This window comes from Peromyscus leucopus, chromosome 8a (genome assembly GCF_004664715.2).
Source record: "Peromyscus leucopus breed LL Stock chromosome 8a, UCI_PerLeu_2.1, whole genome shotgun sequence".
Taxonomy (NCBI): Eukaryota; Metazoa; Chordata; class Mammalia; order Rodentia; family Cricetidae; genus Peromyscus; species Peromyscus leucopus.
In genome coordinates this window covers 53,680,725-53,698,818 of record NC_051085.1, presented here as the reverse complement: position 1 = coordinate 53,698,818, position 18,094 = coordinate 53,680,725, and the positions used below count along the sequence as shown (strand labels likewise).

At 48.2% G+C, this 18,094-nt stretch overlaps 1 protein-coding gene across 4 annotated transcripts in view; it reads left to right on the top strand.

Annotated features, from left to right (window-relative positions):
• The window catches only part of Pde10a (phosphodiesterase 10A), a 445,668-nt gene that overhangs the window by 208,523 nt on the left and 219,051 nt on the right, over positions 1–18,094 (top strand). The gene's annotated exons all lie outside the window — the stretch shown is intronic.

Sequence of the window (18,094 nt, the reverse complement as noted above, 5' to 3'; positions counted from 1 at the left end):
AAAACTGTAGACTATCAGAACCTTAAAAATAAGTTTCCCAAATGCAGGATGGATATCACTTTTTGTTCTAGGGTAGAGAACAAGGGACCCTCTTTTGTGTGGCTTTTGTATATGAGGGATGTAAACTTAAGCGTACCCACTCCATGATTGAACAAAGACATGATCCCACCCAAGTCTAGCTGGGTGAACCAATACATTATTGAAGTTACTTAACAGAAGCATGAGAGACTCCAGGACAGCTACATCCATGAAAAGCCCACTCCAGCATAGGCTTCTGACTCAAAAAATTGGCTTCCCTTGAGCTCCCTGCCCAACTGGCAGGCAGCTCAGCCAGAGGGTCTTCTCTCTCCAACTGCTTACTGCTTCGAGGAAGTATAGCATGTGAGTCTTTTAAATGTCCAAGCATCCTGGGTCAGGAGGGAATGCTCCAATTATTAATATTAAATATTAACCACTATTCGGCACCAACTTCAAAGGTATGTGTGTGATTAGGAACCACCAATGCCCTCAGCTCTCTTCTTGCATGTGACTATGAAAACCATGTCTTTTGCATATGGCCACAGAGGTCTCTGTTTAGTCGAGTGTACTCCACTGGCTCCTTCTCTTGTAAATACTGTTTTAGCACCTTCTCTACATGGAGTGTTCCTCACGGGGCAGGAGACAGTCCTCGCCTCCAGCATTGCCCGCCACCTGGAGCATGTGACACCAAGGGAGAGAGCATGTGCTGTATTTCAGAGACTGAGCAGTGTCCTGAAGAGAGGCAAGTTCATAAGAGGTCCAGTGGCCAGTGCAGGAGAGCTGCAGGCAGGGATGGTCCCAGATCTCTGGCTGAGTGAGTGGAGCCTGAGCACAGCCTTGGGCAGATGTAGAGGAGAGCATCCTGGCCACCGATGAGAGCCAATGTTGAGACCCAAGGCCAATCTGTCTTAGCCAGTTCAGAGGAGGTAAGGTGGCCAAGCCTCACAAGGTGAGCAAACATGGAGTGGAGACCATAGCGCCATGGGTGTGGAGAGGAGCAAGACTCTGTAGTCCTCAGAGGACATGGGAGTTGGGGAAACATGCAAATGAGAAGCCAGTGAATGCCGTACTGCAGTGGGCATGCTGTGGAATAAACAGCAGAAGAGTGAGATGCACAGACACCCAAGAAGAAGGTAACCCATGGCAACTCAGAGAGCAATGACCACACCTGGTGTCAGGTGACTTCTGTGGAAAGAAGAGAGAGAGAAGGGTCCTTCCTGGGTAGGCTCTGCTTTGGGCTTCTGTCCTGGACTCTGTTGTTACAATGAGGAAGCCCGGGGAAGATGCTGGTGTGGGAGTGGAGACAGTAACGGCTGTGCTTTAGACATGTTGAGATGGAGGGGTCTTTCAGATGCTCGTCCGAATAATGCTAAGCAGACAGAGACGTATGCTTTCCCTTCCTTTGGCTTCCTAGAGGTGCCCAGAAAACCCGTCTTTGAAGGTTTTGTTGTTGTTGTTATTATTGTTAAGGCAGTGTCTTGGATGGCCTTGAACCCACTAGGTAGCCAAGGGTGACCTGGACTTCTGGTAGCAGGCCTTCTCAGACTGCCACCCCCAAATCATGACACGGAGACTTAGTATTAATTGTGAAAGCTCAGCCTTATCTTAGGCTTGTCCCACTAGCTCATATAACTTAATTTAATCTGTTTCTCTTCATCTACATTTTGCCTTGGGGCTTTTTATGTTTCTTTCATTCTGTATGTCCTACTTTCCTGCTTCTTCCATGTTTGTCTGTCTGGCAGCTGCCTGGCTGGCTGGCCCTGGGCGTCTCCCTCTATTTCTCCCTTGTTCTTTTCTCTCATTTGTTCCCAAGCCTAAATTCCTCCTCCTACTTATTCTCTCTGCCCACCAGCCCCACCTATTCCTCCTCTGCCTAGCTATTGGCCATTCAGCTTTTTTATTAGGCCAATCAGGTGTCTTAGGCAGGCAAGGCAACACATCTTTACATCATTAAACAAATGCAGCATAAACAAATGTAACACATCTTTACATAGTTAAAGTAATATTCCACAGCATCCTGCCTCCACCTTCTGAGTGCTGGGATTACAGGTGTGCACCATCACACTGTTTTATGCAGGGCTGGGGATGGAACCTGGGCTTTCTGTGTGCTAAGTAAGCACTCCGACTGAGCCACATCTCAGTCTATGAGGTTTTAATGGAAGAAAAACATTAATGGCGTGGCTAAGGAGCGTCAACAAATTGGGAGCAGCGGGGGAAAGAGAAAGGCCCTTGTCTTTGATTTCTTTGGTCTTTGTTCTGGCTCAACCCAGAATTAGGAGCTGGACTTTAGGAAGCTGTGAATTCATCAGAACATGAATTGTGACTGACAGTATTTAGTCCTATTCTAGCTTCATTTCTGGGGACCGGGGCAACCCCCTCTGTGCTGTCTGGGACACTGCCCAGCTAAGACATCTAGGAAGGCAAAACAAAAAGTGGAGGTTGCTTAGTGGGCATAGAAAGGAGGAGTCCTGCAGGTCCTCCATGCCTGCCGCAGAGGCATCATTGGAAGGCTCCTGTTGCCCAGCTGAGGACATTTTTCCTGGTGACTTGATTTTGCCTTTCAGAATGCACTGTTTTCCTCTTTTATAGACCTGGGCAAAGTTGCGATAGCATTAGTTGTGAACTTGGCTCTCTGAGCATACCTACGAAGGACTTCTAGATTCAGATCAGCTTCTGAGACTGATTCAATTAATCGATGCAAGAAGATCCCTCTTAATTGTGGGCAGGACCACTCCCTGAGCAGGGAATCCTGAACTGTATAGAATGAAGAGAGGGAGCTGAGAACCAGCAAGCTTGCCTGGATTCGGGCAATCTCTTCTCCTCCCTCTTCCCTAGGGACCAACAGTGGGGTATCATGGTTTAAATCTGGGGTTAAGTCTCAGTCTCTCTCTCTCTCTCTCTCTCTTTCTCTCTCTCTCTCTCTCTCTCTCTCTCATTTTTCAACTAACGTCTACTTACTGTCACTGATATTTGATGCACCATAATTCTGGCATGCAGATTATTATTATTATTTTTTTTTTTTTGGTTTTTCGAGACAGGGTTTCTCTGCGTAGCTTTGCGCCTTTCCTGGAGCTCACTTGGTAGCCCAGGCTGGCCTCGAACTCACAGAGATCCGCCTGGCTCTGCCTCCCGAGTGCTGGGATTAAAGGCATGCGCCACCACCGCCCGGCCATGCAGATTATTTTAACAGTCTATAAAATTTGCCCTTTTTGCTCAAGATGTGTTTTTGAAGACATACTCTGCTCTCAGGACCAATTTAAACTGCAGGGTATGGTAGTCAGTTTCAACTGTCAGCTGATGTAATTGAGAATCATCTGGGAAGACAGTCTCATTGAGGAGGAATTGTTTTGATGGGACTGGCCTGAGGGCACATTTGCCAGAACACTCTCTCTCTCTCTCTCTCTCTCTCTCTCTCTCTCTCTCTCTCTCTCTCTCTCTCTCCCTCTCTCCTTCCCTCTCTCCCTCTCTCCCTCCCTCTCTCCCTCCCCCTCTCCCTCCCTCTCTCCCTTTCTCCCTCCTTCCTTTCTCCCTCCTTCCCTCTTTCCTCCTTCCTTCCTTACATCTTTTCTTTTGAGATAGATCTCACTATGTAGCCCTGACTGGCCTGGAAATCCCTGTGTCAGCCAGGTTGGCTTCAAACTCACAGTGATCTTCCTGACTCTGCCTCGGAGTGCTGGGATTAAAGGCACATATGCCACTATGCCTGGCTGAGAGATTTTCTTGATTGGATTGATTGAGATGGGAAGACACACCCTAAATATGGGCAGTACTGTTCCCTGGGTTTGTGGTCCTGGACTGTGTGGGTGTAGAATGTTGAGACTGGTGTGCACACAGTTGTTACTCTTTGTCCCTGATTACAGATGTGATAGCACCAATTCCCTAGAGTCCCCAGCCCCTTGACTTTCCCTCAATGGTACAAGCCTGGCTCTGTAAGATAAAAGAAACCCTTTGCTTCCCCTAAGATAACTTGATAACTTTGTCAGGGAATTTTGTCACAGCAACTGGAAATGAAACTAAGATGCAGAAGAATGCTGTGGGATGTTCTGTATGTCTTGTGGGGGCCTGTTCTCGGGTTCCTCGTGGCTTTACCCAGCAGGTCTGCATAGAGGATGATTAGGACCACGGGCCTGAGTGCAGGTGTCTGAGATGGTCTGCACTTGGCTGTGCTGTAGGATGGTCTGTATGTCAAGTTGCTCTGATTGGTCAATAACTAAAACACTGATTGGTCCGTGGCTAGGCAGGAAGTATACGCGGGACTAACAGAGAGGAAAAATAAAAGAACTGAAAGGCAGAAGGAGTCACTGCCAGCCGCCACCCTGACAAGCAGCATGAAAAGATGCCGGTAGGCCACAAGCCAAGTGGCAGGGTATAGATTTGTGGAAATGGATTAATTTAAGCTATAAGAACAGTTAGCAAGAAGCCTGCCACGGCCATACAGTTTGTGAGCAATATAAGTCTCTGTGTTTACTTGGTTGGGTCTGAGCAGCTGTGGGACTGGCGGGTGACAGAGATTTGTCCTGACTGTGGGCAAGGCAGGAAAACTCTAGCTACAGAAGAACACGACAAAATCAGAATCGGGATCTCTGGTTTAAAAGGTCTTGTCTTAGAAAGGGTTGTCCATAAGAATCTCTGAGACCCATCCCCAACATTGGGTACCACCTGGATAGCTGTGGGGAGAGCTGCATAGATCTGGAATGTGGATCAGGGCTCCACAGTCGGCTGTGGTGAGAGGACTACCCTGGGCACATTGACCCAGGTGCTTAGTCAGATGGATAATCTGGCTGGTTATTCACAGCTGTGATGAGGGCTACCTGCTGCAATGTCATCTGTCTCAGAAGTAGAGACGCTAGAGTCAAACCAGCAAACGGGTTCCCCGGAGCCCCGCCTTTACCAGGTCATCCACCTCACTGCTACTCAGTGTCTTCTGGGAGCAGAGCGTGGTGGGTCCTGGTGCTCACTGAAGAAGCAAGCCTGCCTGCACTATGGTGTGTGTGTGTGTGACATGAGGGGACAGCACACTCTGTGTTAAAGGGGGGTTGGCCCCTCAGTTGTCAAGACGAGTGGAAGACATGAACCGTGAGGGAAGAGGAGGTGTGTGGAGGTGTGAGGAGATAGGAACTAGAGAGCTTGGAGAGTAAAGGGAACCCAGGGGGCCACGATCATGGCTGGGTGTGGGGTCTGGCTGTGAACTTTGAAGTCTGATAGTGGAGTCAATCGTAACTTCAGATTATGGAGGCCACGTACTAAACTAGAAAGATGTTTCTGCCAACCTGTCTGGTTCTGCTTCTCTCATTCTTCCTGTGCAGATCCTCTAAAGGATGTTAGCTGTTCACAAATCTACTCAACGGACCTTTGTTGGCCAACACCCGCTATCCTTGGTGTCTTTTCAGGGTTGATGGAGGGAGTTTGGGAGTGAGAGGGTAATGCGCATGAACTCTGTGTGGACTCTCCTAGGAAGAGACCCTGTGTGGTGATTTGAATGAGAACATAGGCTCGTCTCTTTGAATACTTGGTCCCCAGTTGGTTGCTGGTGCTCTTTGGAGACGTTCAGGAGGTGTGGCCTTATTGGAGGAAGTTTGTCACTGGAGGTGGGCTTTGGGGATGTAAAGACTCCAGTTCCTTCTCTCTGCTTTGTGCTTGCCTCTCAAGAGGTGAGTTCTCAGCATTCTGCTCCGGACACCATACCTGCCCGCTGCCATGATGGACTCTTCTTGTCTCTCTGGAACTGTAAGCGCCCAACCTTTTCTTTTTTCCATTGTTCTGATCATGGTGTTTTATCACAAGTATAGAAGCAAGCATAGCTAACACGCTCCCTATGATGAAATCCAAGACTTCTGGTGAACAGTGTACCTCTTCCTCCTGCTGCTGGTTTTTCTCGAAGCCACCTTGACCAGGTGCCCTACCTGGAGGGGCACTGATTGGGTGTGTCTCCCCTGACACCTGCCACTCTCCGTGGGGCAGCACATGCACGGTCCTACAGAGCCTTTTTCTCTGTGTGAATGTTCAGCTGGCTGTAGGGATTGTTCAAGGACCATAGCCAACAACACCCACGGTTTGTTCTGGCCCCCAGCCTGTGGACTGGAGCCAGCTCCCAAGCACACACAGGATCTCTGGGAGGAGCTACAGGGCTGAATGCGGTGCTCCAGCTGGTCGTACTCCTCAGCGCGTGCGCGCTGGTGCCTCAGGATGTGAGTACTGCAGCCCAGACACAACAAACAGGATGGGAAGGAAAGTGCTAGAAGCCGCGTGTCCCCGAACAGGAGGAGGCCGACAGCCACATGTTGCCTCCTTTCACCCTGTTGATGTGGTTTGGGTTTCTGAAAAGTCCTATCCGTGCTCTGGTGACATCAGACCCCTGGACTGTGGTGATACTGGTAATCTAAGAAACAAAGCTTGCCTGAAGATCAAAGGACAGACCAGCCGCAGAGTTCAACACAGAGGTCGGGCAGTGGTGGCACGCATTTTTTAATCCTAGCACTCAGGAGGCAGAGATCTGGATCTCTGTGAGTTCAAGGCCACACTGGGCTACATAAGATTGATCCAGGCTAGGAGAGAAACAGAGCCAGGCAGTGGTGGCTCACACCACTAGTATTTGGGAAGCACACATGCCATTAACCCCAGCACTAACTAGGAAGGTTGAGATAGGAAGGGAAATGGCTGGATGGAGAAAGGCATATAAGGTGTGAGGAGACAGGAACTAGAGAGCTTTCGACTGAGGACTCAGGGGCATTCAGTCTGAGGATTCATGAAGACAGGATCTTCTCTTTTTGGCCGAGGAGTTGGCGAGGTGAGAAGGGGCTGTGGCTTGTCTCCTCTGATCTTTTAGCTTTAACCCCAATATCTGGCTTCGGGTTTTTATTAAGACCAATTAGAATTCGTGCAACACTGTACTCTCTCTCTCAGGGAAGCTCCTAGGGCTGGAAAAGCAGAGGGTCTCCTGGCCTTCTCTGTCCCTCAGCCCCATGTATTCCTAGCTACCAGTCATGGCTAGGAGGAACAGGATGACAGAGAGAAAGTATCTCAGGGTCTAGATGGAGACGGGAGGTCCCTGGAAGTGTGGGCCACGCTTTAGTGCTTTGTACCCAAGGCTACGATTATTGATAGAGAGGCAGTGTGATTTCTGAGTAACTTAGATCTACAGGCTTCCTGAGCATTCATATGTTTAATTTCTCTTATCTCTGCCCTTAAAAGATCCCTCTAGTCCAGTCTCCATGTTCCTTTTTCTCAGATTCACTTTGAGGCCTGCTTTAGAGCGTACCTCTGACGCTCAAGCCAGGACCCCTTTCCACTGTGTGTGGAGGGGGTGTGCATGAACAGGTGAGTGAATGACAAGGGCCACCTGCTGAGTCGCACCTCGGTGTTCTTTTGATGGCCACACTCACAAAAATCATGAGCATCTCTAAAACCTGGGGCATGCAAAGTCTGTTTTGCCTCCCCTGCTCCACTGCCCAAAGATCCAGGTAGAGGCAAAAGCCACAAGGATACTAACTACCTCACACAGAGAACTCCCAAGATAGCCTTCTAGAGGAAGGACCTGGCCACCACGATTGAAGACCCAGATTCAGGTGTGGGGCAAGACTGCAAAGCCTGTGGTATGCTGCTAGACACAGGTGTCATACCCATCTGTCCAGTTAAAAATAACTGACCAGGTATGATCACTAGTATTCACTGTCAATGCAATGGATTTCAAATCATTTGGAAGACAGTTCTCTTAGTGTGCCTGTCAGAAGTTTTTTTTTTTTTTTTTTTTTTTTTAAACGACTATTAATAGAACAGAACACCCACCCTGAATATGGGTATCTCAGGAGCTGGATCCCTGACTGGAAGTGGGAGAAAGTCAGCTGAGCAGCAGCATCCATCCCTCTGTTTCCTGGCTGTGTATGCAATGTGATCGATCAGCTGCCTCATGCTGCCACTCTGTTCAGGCTTTCCCACCACAATGAATGGGATCTGCAAACTGTGAGCTTTTCCTTGCACTGCTTTTGTTGAATATTTCATCACAGCAATGAGACGACTAATCCACCAGACTGCAAACAAATCCGAGACCCTGCCCTGACAACTCAGGGCAGCCTTCATCTCACTAGGGTGAGGTGTTCTTGGAATAAGCACAATGTGTACACATCACCTCTGAGAGACGCTGCCTAATGTCTAATCTGTTAGTTAACTTTCCAGTCACCCTGATAAAGTATCTTACAAGAAGGAAACTTGAGGCAGGAGGGGTTATTTTGGCTCACAGTTCGAGAGTCCAGGAAGGATAGTGTGGCAGCTGGAAGGGCAGCTGGTCACATCGCACTGAAGAATGATTATGCTCAGGTAGCTTCCTCCCTTTTATATAGTCCAGCATCCTAGGCAGGGATTAGTGCTGCCATTTTTACGGGTAATTCTTGAGCTCTCAATTAACCTAATCAAGATGATCCCTCACAGGCATGCCCAGAGAGAGGCTAACCTAATCTAAATAATCCCTCATTGACTGACTTGGAAGCTTGTCTCCTAGGTGATTCCAGATTCTGTCAAGTTGACAATACTAACTGTCAAATCTGTGAAAACAGGTTTCAAATTGCAGGGCAGTGGAGGATTTCCCACACATTTTGTCACTAATGCTCATTGCAACAAAATTGTTAGTTTGTGGTTGATATTTGGTCTTTCTCTTACAGGATGCTGTTGTATGATATTTTGTTTGTGTTCTGATAAATAAAACTTGCCTGGAGATTTTCTCCCACGATGGTGAAAGTTGAAAGATCAGAGTTAAAACCTCCACTTTTTGTTTAGACAAAAAAGGGGAAGTGTTGTGTGATATTTGATTTGTGTTCTGACAAATAAAGCTTGCCTGGAGATCAGAAGGCAGAGCCAGCCACTAGCTAACCATAGAGGCCAGACAGTGGTGGCTCACACCTTTAATCCCAGCACCAGGGAGGAGGAAGCAGGAAGATCAGGAGTTCAAGGCCACCCTGGGCTACACAAGATTGAACCAGTGTAAAAGAGGAACAGAGCCCGGTGGTAGTGGTGTACACCTTTAATCTCATGCCTTTGATCCCAGCACTAAGGAGGTAGAGACAGGATCTGGTCCCATTCAGTCTGAGGATTTGCAGAGACAGGATACCCATTTGGTCTGAGATTTTGTAGAGGTAAGAAGTCTGTAGTGGCTTCTGTAAGTTGCTCTGCTTCTCTGATCTCCAGGCAAACTTTGTCAGAACACAAACAAAATATCACACCACAAGATGCCCTTGGTTCTTGTGCAGATTAGATACTGAAAACCCCTTACCATAGTGAACGAGGCTCACCGAGCCCTTCAGAACCCAGTTGCTGTCAGCTCTGCTCGCTGCCTCTCTGGTCCTCATAGCGCTCTTCGCTATAACACACTCAAGTGTAGCTACTACTGCTGTCACCCAGAACAGGCCATTTTTAGTTATTTCCCGGCACCTCAGATGGATTCCTACAGTGTTCAAAGCCCCTCTCTTTCATGGTCACACCTGTGATGTCCTGTGTCCTCTGCAAGAGCAGCATGCACATCGTGACAGGTGATGTCTGGTGCGTCAGAGATCAGAATCCAGCCCTGGAGGCCTGTGATGACGTCTGCTCTCCAGCCAGCTCACCGACAGCAACCTGGTAATGAGTTCTGGCTTCACCATGGGTTAAAAATCCCCCCAGCCCCACCCACACACACTCTGGGAAGGAGATGGAGAGAGAGTTGAGTGTTTGCAGAAGATCACACATCAAAAAGGATCCTGCTCTCTCATCCCCCAGCATCCTTGGCAGTGTGCGGCAGCTGGAGCACAACCCCTCCGAGGCAGGCTGTCAGCTGGACAGCTTCAGGGCATGCAGACTTTAAGACCTGACCCGAGGTAGCTCAGCCTTCTAGGGCTCACATACTGTCTTAAGAGAAAATACAGATATAAATACACCCCAGCAGCACCTAACTGGCTTGCACATCTCTTCCCCATGTCCTTCTGCTGTCCTTTCTCTCATCTCCAGCTAAGACAGGATTGTTTGTGGGCTCTCACATCATCCCCATGTCACACAAAGGCCCCTCTATCTGAATGACCCCTCCAGCCTTCAGTTAAGAGGCTGTTGCTTTTTAACATCTGTGTAGGTGTGTCCAGTCTTCAGCCCCTCAGAACTAGGAATATACCCCAGTACGAAATCATAAACTCACCTAAACCATTATGGGATTATTTTGCAATTTATTTTTAACTACTTGATCCTGTGGTTCTCAAGGATGAACTTTGTATATGATGTCATGTCCTCCGAGTCAGGAGATTGGACCATCCTGAAGGACTCTGTGAAGCCTTCGATCATCTATGTCCCAAACACACACACACTTGCATACATGCATACACTCACACGTATGTGCACTCATACATGCAGACCCACAGACATGCATCACATTCATGTACACATGCACACCCACATATGTGCATACACATGGACACACATGGACTTTACTACCCACCCCTTTATGATGCCAGGGTGTTCCATTCTTACATCTGCTGCTGTCCACCCCTCTCCTTTGCTATGTGAGGACTTTCCTGGTAGTAAAGCCACTTCCTTGACATCTTTAGACTCAGAAAGGACCCAACACCATATCAGAAAGAATATGGCCTGCTCCAGATTGGTAGCGCCTAGTGTCTAGCATGCACTGACTTCTCCTGAAGAAATATGAAGAGAAGATGCCATGCCTAGCCATGTCAGGGATTCTTTTGGTTCTGAACATAATCAGGAAACCTGTAGGGAATTAAAGAGTCTCCAGATGATGGGCTAGCATCTGTCCTCTGATCCTGGGCACCTGGTGTTTGGCAAGTTTCTTTTTCCTGTGAGGAATTGTGGCCAGGCCTCTCAAATAATGTCCTTCCATTTCGGCATACAACAGCAAACGGCTTCATAGTTTAAAGGCATATAAGGCATTTCACCGAGCTTCTGTAGCCTACGCGGCATAAGGGCCTCCCCTTGCGTCCATGGTGCAGTGCGTTTGTTTGAAGGGCCCCGTGGATGTGTAAAACCGTCGTGAACCCTGCGGCCTGGTGCTTTCCGTCTTGGCTAAGCACTTGCCATGCGTCGTGGCCGCCATGTTTACATTCTGAAGTGTGGCAAAAGAGCTAGTAGGATTTTAGTTCCTTCATTTGTTTATATTCTTGCTCAGTTTCTCTGGCAGAAGGTTCGTTCTTACTAAGGATCATGGCAACCCCAGGATGTGGTTGTTTCTGTTTCTATATGAAGAGCTTTCACTTTTTATCAGTTTCTCTGGCAGAAGGTTCGTTCTTACTAAGGATCACGGCAACCCCAGGATGTGGTTGTTTCTCTTTCTACATGAAGAGCTTTCACTTTTTAACGTAAGGACAGATCTTTAGGCCTCCCTTTCGTCCCTCTCCTCTCCAGCTTCCTATCTTCCTTTCACATATCTGAATCACCAACATGCTCTTCTTCCACCCCGAGGTTGTTACTCAAAATAGGGGTCCCCTGAACACCACCCCAGTGGTCTGATGCCACCTCAAGTCAATCTGATAACCAAGCCAGCCGTTAAATGACTAACAGGTAAGCAGTAAGCACGGTGCAGATCATCTCCATGAGGGGATGCTCCTGTCTAGGGTGAGATGGAGGGTGATGCCACCAAATTTAATTATATTGCTCAGAATGGCACACGGCTTAACCCTTATGGATTATTTATTTATGGAATTTTCCACTTAACATTTTCAGACCTCAGCTGACCTCAGCTAACTGAAACTTTCAAAGCAAACCCACAGGTAATGGAAGGCAGCTCTATCGTGCAGAGGATCTCTGGCATGGAAAGCTGGTCATTCAGCAAATTCCCAACCGGCTCTGCCAGCAGCCCGGGCCCAGGCAACAGTCACCTCACTGTCTGACCTCTTCTCATCTGTATCTCCCAAGCCATCAGCTTATCCATTTCCTCCTACATCCTAGAGAAAACGTCACACAGGGGCAAAGTGATAGCATCTCTTCCAGAAGGTTCTAGGGCTCCTCATTGGAACCAGGGTGTTGAAGCTCAATCCAGCGTCCATGGGGCCCATCCTGTCCTTTTGTGACTGTCGGGGTTTCTTCCTGCATTTTTATAGTTTTTTTTTTTTGTTGTTGTTAGATGCACATGTGTTTATTTATTATATCCTCTGGGTGGATCAACCCCTTCGTTATAAAATGCCTCTCTCCGTCTCTCAGACACCCTCTGCTGACATCTATTCACTCACGTCCTCCTAGAGCTGCTGTTTACACGGTGACCGTCCTTTCCCCCTGACTTTACGGTGTCTGTGTCTTAAACCTAAAACACTGCATGCGGTGTGGTCACAGTTTTTATCCAGTCCAACATTCTCTGCTGTTTGATCGGATCAGTAGCCCGTTTAGAGAGAGTGTTGCCGGAGTCTTGTAGTTTACATCTGCCCTTTGCTTTCTGTGTAGCTCATTCTTTGTGCTTCTGTTTCTCCTTTACTCATTTCTACAGCGCAGAGAGGGTGCCTTCCAAAGCAGCCTTTTCATTTCCCAAACCGTTTCCTGCCTTCTTCTCATTATCTGGTTTCAACCTCCCAGGTGCTGTGACGTCAAACCACATCTCAGATTGAGGATCACCAACAGCACTTCCTCTGTGTGGTTTTGGCCTGGGCTAAAGGCTAACTTTAGAAGTGCCTGCCTTCTCTTTACACTGTCCTTTAGCGGGCTCGGGTGTGTAAGCATCCACTGGGACAGGCATGAGACTCTAACGTAACATAGTTCTTCTACAGAGACAGGGGGCACCGTAGCCAGAGCTCAGAAGCCCTGCTTCTGTGATTGCCTGCACCCCAGCTGCCAGGAGCTGCTCACCTAAGTATTGAAGAGTCTCCCGGGGTCTAGGGGAAGAATTCATGGCATTTAATGTTTCGTTCACCCCTAAGAAAACATCCTCTGTTTGTTCTCATATAAAGAAGGAGCTCACTTTGTGGTATGAAGCCAATGCATGAGAAGTGAAATGGAAGTGTTCTGAGGTGCCCCTGCTAAGGGCTAACAGAAACCAAGCTCAGGGTGGTCAGAGCAACGTGGCCGACGATGCGTGAGACTAGTGACTTGTTTTCTTTCCTATCCTTTTCCTTGTGGTGTCAACTTTTTGTTTGTTTACTGTGACAAAATATATATAACACAAAGTTGGTCATTTTCACTGTTTTTAAGCATACAGCTCTATAGAGGTATATCCATTGATTTTATACAGCCGTTACCGTCCACTCCAGGGTATTTCATCTTCCCTGGTAAACCTCTGGCCCCATCCGACAATACCCACTCCCCCACATTCCAACCCTAGAGACGACCAGTCTGCTTGCTGTCTGTCTCCATGAGCCACGTTTTTGAAGATTATATCAATGGAGCCATGTTTATTTGTCTTGAGTGCCCAGCTTATTTCTCTTAGCACAATGCCTTCAGGATTCATGCCCGTGTGTAGGATGCATTTGTTCGTGATGACTGACATTGCAGTCGGGGGTAACTTGCCTTCAGCCTGGAGAACTTCCTTTATTATTCTCAGGGAAAGAACTTGCCAGCATCAGGCATCTCTATTTTTCTTTATCTGGAAAAGTCTTCGCTTTGCCTTTGTTTTTCACTTTAGTTTCGTTGGATCTATGTGATTAAGGCTCTTCGCCCTTGACGCTGTGTGCTCCAGATGCTCTGTGGCCCCCTACTTCCTCTGCCAACTGATGGGGCTCCCCCTGCTCACCTCCACCTCCATTCCTCTCTTGCTATTTTTCTCCAGGTCTCTGAGTTTAACCAACATCGCTGACCTGTCTGCCCGAGCTCTCTCATTTCGTCTTTTCTGGAGTTCACTAAGTTTCTAGATAGTTATTATTATTTTTTTAAATAAATTTGGGACTTTTAGTCATTATTTTTATTTGAATTTTTCTCTGAAACTCTGCTTGGTTTTAGTTATCCTGTCTGTGTTTATTTATTCGCTTGGGTTTTTTGTTTGTTTGTTTGGTTGGTTGGTTGGTTTGGTTTTGAGACAGGATTCCTGTGTAGCCCTGACCGTCCTGGAACTCCCTCTGTAGACCAGGCTGGCCTCAAACTTAAGAGATCCATCTGCCTCTGCCTCCTGAGTGCTGGGGTTAAAGGCGTACGCCACCACCGCCTGGCTTTTTAGTTGTTCTATTTTTCTGTTTTCCACCTGTTTAATTTCTGTCAGCCAAACTTGATTATTCTTTTTGCTTCTGCTGAGCTTTATGATTTCAGTTGTTGTATTTTTAATCTCCATAATTCACTTGGCTCCTTTGCTAACTTCTATTTTATATTGGTATTTTCTACTTGATGTCACAGTGTCATCCAACCTTTTTAATTTTTGTACTGTATGCGCACGCACGTGTGTGTGTGTGTGTGTGTGTGTGTGTGTGTTGCACTTACATGAGTGTGCAGGAGTGTGCACCATGCACATGCCGTGTGGAAGCTGGAGCAGGATGTCAGTTGTCTCCTTCTCTCATTCTCCACCTCGCTGCCCTGAGACAAGGTCTCTCACTGAGCTGAGGGCCCAACTCTCTGTTCAGAAGGCAGGCCAGTGAACTCTCCAGATTAGCCTGTCTCGGCTGTCTGTCACCATGCTGGGGGTACGGGCACATGCGGCCAGGACAGGCTTTTATGTGGGTGCTGGGGATTTGAACTCAGGCCCTCATAATTGCAGAGCTGCGAGGATTTAAATTCGAGGCTTCATACCCACCGAGCCATCTCCCTACCCTGCCCCTTTTCTTTGTTTGAAACCTTCCCTTCCTTCCTATTCATGGTTTCCGCCGGTTCTGCCAACACGTTGATAATTGCCTGTTTGGCATATCCCATGCTAATCTGACTTTCAGGAGCCCTCTCAAGCAGATTCTGCTGTCTGCTGGCTTTTTCACCTCACCCATCCATCCTGGGGGACATGATACTTTCCTGTATGTTAATTACTCTTTGTTGGAAACGGGACATTTTGGTTAATGTAGCAACCCCGAGTACTGGTCCTCTCTCTTCCCATGGCCTGCATTATCGCTATTCACTGATTTATTTGCCCAATGACTGGCTGTATTAATTTCAATGACATCTGTTCTCCTCTCTGCACACTTCTGAAGCTGCTCCTTGGGGAGGGACTACTGTGGGCACTCTGCTCTGGGGACAGTAGCGTGGTAGGACCCTCTTTCCCCCGTAAGCCTCTTTAAGTGCCTTGCCGGCTGATTGCTGGATTGGTTCAGCAATGCCCTGGCCTGGCAGCACAAGTTACCGGATCACATTTTGGCTCATCTGAAGGAGTTTCCGAGGTCTGTGTTTGATCCGTTCTGAGCCCCCATGAGGGTTTGTTCCTGCCAGCTGCGTCATGGCACACGCTTGGCTGAGGCAGCTTCCTGGCACCCCCTTGGCTTGCCTCTCCTGATACAGAACCACCTTCTCACGGCTGGGAATACTGACGAGGGCCATAGTGTCGGCAGGGGGCCGTTCTCAAGGTGGAGCCTCCATCTTGTGTCCGTGGTCTGAGCAGGAGAAGAGAGCCCCAACCCTTGACTTGACTCACCCGGACTTGGCCTAAGCTACAGGCAGCTGGAGCAAGATGAGAGACACCGATGTCACTCACACTGGTCCTAGAAAAAAGACATTTACCTGGGCGTTCTTGATTTACCAGGAAGAGGGCTAACGTCTGAGCCCTCTGGGAGTTAGTGGTTTTGTGTCCTTAGCCCATGGAGTGACGGATTTTAGTCTGAGAGAGAGGAGGAAGGTTGTGACCTTGGTCTGAGGGTAGCTGTTCTTAGAGGTCTGGGGGAGGGCGGGTCTGGATTCTTGGTCTGAGGGTGAGGAGGTCTTTTGAACTTTGAGGGGCAGTTCTTAAGCTGGAGAGGGGGATCTTGCGTTCTAGGCTTGAGGGAGGAGCTTGTTCTTGGTCTGGGGCAAGGGACCTTGCCTTTGGTTTCAGCCAATGGCCCGGGAGTCTTCCCCTCACTGAGACAAAGGAAGAGGACGGTCTCACAGAGTGGTGCCGTTCCTCCACACTCCGCTGGATTTTCTTGAATAGATGTTCCTTCCTTGGCTTCTAGGACTGTTTCCAGAGATTTTTTTTTTTTCAATAGGTTTCACCAGTTCCACTCCGGAACGTGGCCAAGGAGTCCCATTCACTGTCACGCAGGAAGTCAGCAAGTGACTCACTCTTCACATTGTGCATGGATTTGTCTTAGGGAAAAAAGTCCCACTTGTGTCTCTGTGTAGCAGAAAACGCGCTACGGAAATGTGGCTGTAAAGCCAACGTGGTTTTCCATTGACTTCATTTGCAGATGAGAGTGGGGGGTGGGGCTGGGGGTGGGCATCACTGACTGTGGCGGAGGCCACGGCAAACTTCAAGGGAGCCGCCTGACTGATTTCGACTGGAGGGTTTCTCAATGAGTAATTTGGTTTGTGTCGGTGTTCGCTTATTTTATTGGGTTTTGTTTTAATGCCGCTGCTTCTCTTTACCACCCAAGTTCTCATTTGTTGTCTGTCCCAGGTAGTTCAAACAAAAGAAAACTTCCCTGGATGAATATTTTTTGACTCACGGGAAGCCTACAGCTAGACAGGAACTCCGGGGTTTGAGACGCGTGGTCTCGGATGGTTGTATGCCTGAGCAAATTAGGGCTATGGAGGAGGGGCTTCCTGATCATTGCTCAGCAGTAAGGTACAGGAAAGAGGGAGCAGGTCCCTGGCCTCTTGATCATTGTTGTGCGTCACTTTGGGACTCAGAGCTGAAGGGCAGCATTAGAATTTCTATCCCGAATGTCCCCACAGATTCATGTTTTGAACATTTGGTCCCCAGCTGGTGGTTCTATTTTGGGAGACTGTGGAAACTTTAGGAGGTGAAGCCTCGCTAGAAGATGTCGGTGACCGGCCGAAGGTGTCAGGGTGTATCTTGCCTGCTCCCTTCCTGTCAGCCCGCAATTGAAAAAGCGGCCCCCACCTGTGCTCCCACCGCTGGGGTGTCCTGCCTGAGCGCAGGGGGGCTGAGTGACTGGAGAAGAGCCCTGGGGAACTGTGTGCCCAAATAAATCATTCCTTCCTCTAAGTTCTTGTCCGGTTTGGTCACAGTGACGGAACTGATATCAACAATAAGTTTGTTGGCACATTTGGAGCCGACCTCTGCGGATTTCTGCTGCACATGGCTCCTGTTCCTCAAGCTGCTCCCTTCCCTCCCAGCCTCCCTGATTGATGAGGGCTGAGTTCACTCCTGTTCACGTGGTTTAAGTATTGGACGGGTGTGGGGAGGTGATGTTAGGATAATGCAGTCCCTCCTTCTGTGATTGGTACAGTCATCTTCGTCTTTAAGTAACCTGCGATGAGTCAGACCTAAGTGCTAATTCCCTAAAAAAGGCGGCCTTCAGAGGATGAAGCACATCTTTTTTGAATTATGTTATGTTTAATGTGTCTTGAGTAATTAACATTTACTAACATTTTTGTACACAAGTATGTTGTGGTTTCATGCAACATTTTGATTTCTATCTATAAAAAGTAAAGTATTTACTTGAATCTAGAAGTCAAGATGTCTGGGGGGAAGACTTTAAAGATGGCCCAGAGCATTAATGGGAAGAATGGGAAGATGTCTGCCTCTCAGCCATGGTGAGTCCATCTTGTAGCAAGCTGTGCTATGGTGTTCTACATGACAGATTGTAACAGAACGAGACATCCTTCCCACAGTGGGATAGTGTTGCCCGAGATCAACAGGATCTCTGGGGAAGGCAAGGTCGGAGTCTGGTTTGACTTCGTCCCTTGTTCACTGAGTCTTTGGCCACCTCTGCTACTGTGACAACAGGCAGCACTCTGAACCCTGCTGCAGACACAGAGCCATACTGAGTAGAGCCCTGGTAGGTGGGGTTGGTGACACTGAGGAGAATGTATTGTCTGTAGTTATGAGCCACTTTGTCAGTAACCCCTGACAGACTCATTTTACTCATTAGGATGAGCTTGAACAGGTCTGACCTCTTGGTACCAAGAGTTAGCCCCCAAAGACTGTCGTTTGTACTGAGATGTGAGGATGAACTTGAAGAGGTCTGATCTCTTGGTACCAAGAGTTAACACCCAGAGACTGTCGTTTGTACTGAGATGTGAGAAAGGCAGTCCTTTAGGTCCATGCATCACT